This window comes from Macaca mulatta, chromosome 15 (genome assembly GCF_049350105.2).
Source record: "Macaca mulatta isolate MMU2019108-1 chromosome 15, T2T-MMU8v2.0, whole genome shotgun sequence".
NCBI lineage: Eukaryota > Metazoa > Chordata > Mammalia > Primates > Cercopithecidae > Macaca > Macaca mulatta.
In genome coordinates, this window is record NC_133420.1 from 114,140,339 (window position 1) to 114,147,620 (window position 7,282).

General features: G+C 45.5%; 1 long non-coding RNA gene across 1 annotated transcript; it reads right to left on the bottom strand.

Moving 5' to 3' along the window:
- Positions 1–295: 295 nt before the first annotated feature.
- On the bottom strand, positions 296–6,745 carry LOC114672648 (uncharacterized). Its single transcript, XR_013404901.1, has 3 exons — positions 6,683–6,745; positions 6,392–6,504; positions 296–1,203 (listed from the first exon to the last, which is right to left on the bottom strand). It is a non-coding gene; the product is annotated as an uncharacterized LOC114672648 (long non-coding RNA).
- Positions 6,746–7,282: the final 537 nt, after the last annotated feature.

Here is a 7,282-nt window from a genome sequence, read left to right on the forward strand (position 1 = left end):
TAAGTAACTTGCCCAAGGTCACATAGCTATAGATGGAAAAGCCGGAATTTCAGCCCAAGCCTACTGGTTTCAGAGGTCTTGCTTTTCTTAACTCTTGGATATATTACCTCTCACTTTTAATTATTTAGCTGGCTCTGCATTGTCATAAGCAATGTATAGCTCAAGTTGTGTTTTTAGAACCCAAATTGATAAGCCATCAATTCAAATACAAATAAACTGGTCTGCCCACGGAAAAGAAAATATCGGAAGCCATACAGAAAAAAAAAAAAGTTTTACAATTATGGTTTGTAATTACTTAAGAGCATGGTATACAACTGACAGTGTCGGTGTATACAGATAAACAGATAGTAGCTTAATAAGCTTTTATTTCATTCCTTCTTGAATGACAGAATTTCTCTTTGGACCTCTGTGCTTCACCGTGGCCACAGCTGTTCCTTGCAAGACACTGAAAACTTTCAAGAAATAAACTTTGCCTCCCAGCTCCTCCACAGGGTGCAGTCACATGTACACAGGGTACATGCCACCTACAGGCATGAAAAAGATGCTTGCTTTCTCCAGAATGGCCAACGGGACTGCTTAGTGGGCTGTAATCCCCAAAGATGTAGCAGGCAGAGTAGAAGTCAAGGGAGAGGCAAAGGGAATGGTTCACGCAAAACTGCTGACATTGAGAGAGAGAGTGGGGAGAAAAGCAGCAAGTGAATTTAAGGAAAGAAAACAGAAGTGTAACCACATTAAATTACGGGCAGGGGAAACAAGGAGAATGATACATCAGTTACAAACTGGAAACAAGAGGTTGTCTTTTATCAAAAGCCAAACTACCTGCACAGCCGTAAATTATTAGAACACAAAATAGTTTCTTCTTTTAGTACAACAAACTGGGAAACAATGCACAATGCAGACATTAAAAAAAAAAAAAAAAAAAAAAAAAAAAAAGCTAGGCACAGTGGTTCACATCTGTAATCTTAGCACTTTTGGAGGCCAAAGCAGGTAGATCACTTGAGGTCAGGAATTCAATACCAGCCTGGCCAACATGGTGAAACCCCATCTCTACTAAAAATACAAAAACTAGCCAGGTGTGTGCCTGTAGTCCCAGCTACTTGGGAGGCTGAAGCTGGAGAATCACTTGAACCCTAGAGGCAGAGGTTGCAGTGAGCCGAGATTGCACCACTGCACTCCAGCCTGGGCAACAGAGCGAGACCTCATCTGAAAAAAAAAAAGATAAAAATAAATAAATAAAATGAAATAACACTACATATTGCAAAACAAGACCTTCCCTCCTCAAATCTAACAGACACCATTGTTCTATTTCTGGTGCTTATACAACATCTGTCTCATTTAAAATAACAAAACAAAATAACCTGCAATTCCATCTCAGGCAAGTCTATAATGGAAGTAGCTGATGGATAAAACTCTCCTCATTTTCTCCGCCCCTACTTTAAGGCCAAAGCTTCGGGATTCTCTAAGCCAGGACCCAGGTGAGAGAACAGTCTCCTCTAAATAAAGAACTCTCTTCTCCAGCCTCAGTACTTTGTTGTTTTACATATATTTTATCTCTCCTCTCATGCCCAGTATATGATGGAACCTCAACACACTCTTGTTGACTAGCTAAAGAATCAATCTAATTTGATCTAAAGAATCAAATTTTCATTTTTAACTTTTCACTCAGGAAAAAAAAATTCTACCTTCCCCTTGGACACTACTTCATCATTCTGGAAGCTCTAGCAGGTAGAGCTTTAATCCATATATTAAAAATATATGGATTCTGCCAGGCACAGTGGCATGTGCCTGTAATCCCAGCTATTTGAGAGGCTGAGGTGGGAGGATCACTTGAGCCCAGGAGTTCAAGACTGTAGTAAGCCATGACTGCACCTGTGAAAAGCCTCTGCACTACAGTCTGAACAACACAGTGATACCTCATCTTTAAATATTAATTAATTAAATTAGGCACAGTGGTTCACACCTGCAACCCAGCACTTTGGGAGGCCAAGGCAGGTTGATCACCTGAGTTCGAGACCAGCCTGGCCAACATGGTGAAACCCCATCTCAACTAAAAATACAAAAATTAGCCAGGCATGGTGGTGTGCATCTGTAATCTCAGCTACTCAAGAGGCTGAGGCACGAGAATCTCTTAAAACACTGGAGGTGGAGGTTACAGTGAGCCAAGATCATGCCACTGCACGCCAGCCTGGGCGACAGAGCAAGACTCTGTCTCAAAAAATAAATAAATAAATATTAATTAACTTTTTAAAAAATTTAAAGAATATGTGTGGATTCTAGAGTCAGGCAAATAATCTTGGGTTTAAATCCCAGGTCTACCATGAGCTATCAATATCCCTTTAGGTAAATGACTCAACCTCAGTTATACGGTTTGGCTGGGTCCCCACCCAAATCTCATCTTGAATTGTAGCTCCAATAATCCCCAGGTGTCATCGAAGGGACGCTGTGGGAGGTAATTGAATCATGGTGGTGGGTTTTCCCATGCTGTTCTCCTGATAGTGAATAAGTCTCAAAGATCTGATGGTTTTACAAAGGGCAGTTCCCCTGCACACACTCTCTTGCCTGCTGCCATGTAAGACATAGCTTTGCTCCTCCTTCACCTTCCACCATGATTGTGAGGCCTCCCTAGCCATGTGGAACTGATACAGACAGTAGACAGGGAAACACTGAGTAGAAGAGGGCAGTTCCCTGGCAAAGTTCCCACTCTCAAGCCTAAAGACCCATGGCCCTAAACGAGGATAGGTGTTTCTGTTTTTGCACCCAAAAAGTTACTTTTTGGACCACGATGCTCCCTATCCTGTACCCATATAAACCCTGAACCCCAGGATCCAGAGCAGACAAGCAGACAAAGAGATGAGACAAGCAGACAGACAGCAAACGATGTGGCAGAGAAAAAGAGAAGAGGAGGAACGTCTGAACACCAAGAGGAGTTGGGCTGGGGGTGGTTGGAGAGGAGTTAGGCCACTGGACAGCCCAACTCCAGGGCAAGATCATCTTCCCATTCCATCCCCTCCTTCCAGCTCCCAATCCATCCCACTGAAAGCCACCTCCACCACTCAATAAAACTTCGCATTCATCCTTCAAGCCCATGTGTGACCCGATTCTTCTGGGATGCTGGGCAAGAGCTCAGGATATAGAAAGCTGTCACACTGCACCTCTACCCTTGCAAAAAGGCAGAGGGTTCATTGAACTGGTTAACATTCAAGCCATCTCTGGATGGCAAGGCTAAGAGAGCTTCGTAACACTGTGGCCACAGGCACCCACCCCTAGACACTAGACACTACCGCAGGGCTGGAGCCTATAGTGCTCCCCCAGCTCCTGCCTGTCTGCATGCTCCCCCTTCTGTCAGGGGCAAGCCACACTCCTGTCACACAGCCTAAGGGGATCAGGGAACTCTCCCATTTCAAAACTGTTAAACCTCTTTTTCTTTGTGAATTACCGAGTCTCAGGTATGTGTTTACTAGCAGTGTGAGAACAGACTAATACAGTAAATTGGTACTGCAGAGTGGGGTGCTGCTGTAAAGATACCTGAAAATGTGGAAGCAAATTTGGAAGTGGGTAACAGGCAGAGCTAGGAATCATTTGAAGAGTTCAGAAGAAGACAGGAAAATATGGGAAAGTTTGGAACTTCCTAGAGACTTGGAGGGCTCAGAAGACAGGAAGATGTGGGAAAGTTTGGAACTTCCTAGAGACTTAATGAATGGCTTTGACCAAAATGCTGATAGTGATATAGACAATAAAGTCCGGGCTAAGGTGGTCTCAGATGGAGATAAGGAACTTGTTGGGAACTGGAGTAAAGGTCACTCCTGCTATGCAAAGAGATTGGCAGCATTTTGCCCCTGCCCCAGGGATCTGTGGAACTTTGAACTTGAGAGAGATGATTTGGGGCATCTGGTGGAAGAATATGCTAAGCAGCAAAGTGTTCCAGAGGAAGCAGAGCATAAAAGTTCAGAAAATTTGCAGCCTGGCAATGTGATGGAAAAGAAAACCCCATTTTCTGAGCGGAAATTAAAGCTGGCTGCAGAAATTTGCATAAGTAACAAGGAGCCAAATGTTAATCACCAAGACAATGGGGAAAATGTCTCCAGGGCATGTCACAGAGCTTTGTGGAAGTCCCTCCCATCACAGGCCCAGAGACATAGGAGGAAAAAATGGTTTCCTGAGCCAGGTCCCAGGCCCCTTTGCTATGTGTAGCCCAGGGACTTGATGCCCTGTGTCCCAGCTGCTCCAGCCATGGCTAAAAGGGACCAAGGTACAGCTTGGGCTATGGCTTCAAAGGATGCAGGCCCCAATCCTTGGCAGCTTCCATGTGGTATTGAGCCTATGGGTACACAAAAGCCAAGAACTGAGGTTTGGGAACCACTGAAATCCAATAGGGCAGTCATTCTCCAGACCCCAGAATGGTAGATCTACTAACAGCTTACACCATGCACCAAATGCTGCAGACACTCAACACCAGCTGTGAAAGCAGCTGGGAGGGGGTCTGTACCCCGCAAAGCCACACAAGCAGAGCTGTCCAAGGTTGTGGGAGCCCACCTCTTGCATCAGCATGACCTGGATGTGAGGCATAAAGTCAAAGGAGATCATTTTGGAACTTTAAGGTTTAGTGACTGCCCTATTGGATTTCAGACTTACATGGGGCCTATAAGTCCCTTTGTTTTGGCCAGTTTCTCTCATTTGGAAAGGGTGTATTTATCCAATGCCTTTACCCCCATTGTATCTAGAAATTAACTAACTTGCTTGTGATTTTACAGGCTCATTGGTGGAAGTGAATTGCCTTGTCTCAGATGAGACTGTGGACTTTTGAGTTAATGCTGAAATGAATTAAGACTTTGCAGGACTGCTGGGAAGGCATGATTGGTTTCAGAATGTGAGGACATGAAACTTGGGAGAAGCCAGGGACAGAATGATATGGTTTGGCTTTGTCCCCACCCAAAAATCATCTTGAATTATAGCTCCCATAATCCCCACATGTCATGGGAGGGACCCAGTGGGAGGTAACTGAATCATGGGGGCAGTTTCCCCCATACTGTTCTCGTGGTAGTTAATAAGTCTCTCAACATTTGATGGTTTTATAAAGGCCAGTTCCCTTGCACACACTAAATTGCCTGCTACCATGTAAGACATGCCTTTGCTCCTCCTTCACCTTCCGCCATGATTGTGAGGCCTCCCCATCCATGTGGTACTGTGAGTCCACTAAACCTCTTTTTCTTTATAAATTACCCAGTCTCAGGTATGTCTTTATCGGCAGCGTGAGAACGGACTAATACATTCGGTTTCCTCATTCATAAAAACAGAGTGGGGGGGGGTGGCAAAGTGGGTCTTAAACTTTTCCTATCTCATGGTACAGGAATAAAGGGGGATAAAATATCTTAGGTGCCTGGTCCAGAAAAGGTAATTATAAATGTCACTTATGTTTCCTTCTCCTCCTAATTTATCCAATAAATGCAAAAACTCTGAGGCACTCACTCTCTTTGCTCTTTATCCACTCATCAAACTTTCCTTGGAGCCTAATTGCATGCCAGATACATAACTTCATAAAACACATGTGGTTGTCTCTGGTCCCGTGGAACTACAGTCACAGGGGAGGGGTCAGAAATGAAAGAGCTCACTGATAAATGAGTGAATGAATTTGGCTAGATTAATAGGAGTGGGCAAAAGGTAGCATGAATAAACACTCCATTTAGGGAAAAAGATAATTAAGCTAAATTCAAAGTACTGAGTGTGAGCGTGGAAGCCAGATCCTGGGAGTTTCTGAAATTCTCTGTGCCTCCCTTTCCTCTTCTACAAAATGGAGATGGTAATAGATGGTAACTCTTTGGGTGAGTGTGAAAAGTAAAGCAACACCCCCCTCCCTCATCCTCACTAACCCAGCATATCAACCAGTTTCCTGAGATGTCCAGATTTCCATTTGGCCTCCAGCCAGCTTGAACAGCCAAACTGCCCTCAAGAAAGCACCCTGAATGTGAGGTCATCCAGGATCCTAGGAATCCATTATACCCACTCCAAAACTAAAAGCCCACAGACCGCGGGGGCAGGACCTGACTAGCTGAAACATGCTGACCAAGCTACCTGAAGCACCTTTGAGGTATGCCCAGGCCTCAGGGTTGTCAAGTAGAAAAACCAGCACCTCCAGCCAGGTGTGTCTCTCTCATAAAGAAAGTTGATTGAAACAGTTTTTTCTGCTTCTGTGTGGCAAGCTCACCCCCAGATGCTTCTGAGAGCACAGCCCTTGCATTCCCACTAGGCCACCTGAGAACCTGGCCTCCCACATCTGGATTCCGCTGAAGCAGCAGTCCTTGGAGAGAAAGGTGAGACTGGACAGTCAAGAAAGGGACAGAAAGTCGACGGCCTGGGAACTACCCCAGCGTGGACAGTTACCGAAGTCACATACCTGTGTGTTCTCACTCCTCACGGGAGGACCGTGCAAAGGCAAACTGCTAGGCAGGTAGACCTCACAGATTCTCTCAGCCGGGCAGTCGGTGAGTCTGTCCGAAGTATTTGAATCTGAAGAGAAAATGTTAAGAGACAAATCCTAGAAAAATATGTCACATATATTCTCCCCACCGAACAAACAAAAACAATAAAGAAACACTTAAAGTTTATTTTTTAAAATAGGCGCAAGAAGTCCTCAAAGTAATAAATAATAACAATAAGAAGAAGAAACGTTACTTCTTAGCCTCACCGTCCTGGACGAGAATCCCCTTCCCACTTGCATGTCGGGCGCTGAGCGCCTGGAGAGAGAGATAGGTCTCCGCCCCTTGCCCCGCCCTAAGGCTGCGGAACGCGGCGCCATCGGGTCGCCATGGAAACCGCGGCTGGTGGGCGGATCCCGGGGAGGCTGGCTGGGTCTGGCTACCCTCGCGACGCCGGAGATGCAGCTGGAGGCTGCGCGAACGCAGAGGGAAGAGAGCAAGTCCTGGGTCTCTCGACTTGCAAGGGCTTGGCCCCTGACCCGGGTCTGGGAAAGTGAAACAGAAAGTCGCCTCCCAGCGCAGAATATTCAAATTTGCGAGATGATCAGAATCACGCTGATTTAAAACCCAAACCCTCCCTTGTTTCCCATTCCTGCCCTGCTAAATCAAAATCTCCCAACCAGGACCCGGAATCTGGATTTAACCAGGGGCTGTTTATAGAGGCTAGACGTTGGTAGATAAGATGTTCGCCTATTCTTATTTCTCAACGCCATACCACCACTCCGTAATGGTAAAAGAATCTGCACCCCAATATCCTCCCCAGCGGCTCTGAAATGGAGTCCCTGAAGCTGGAAATGCGGAGCCCATTC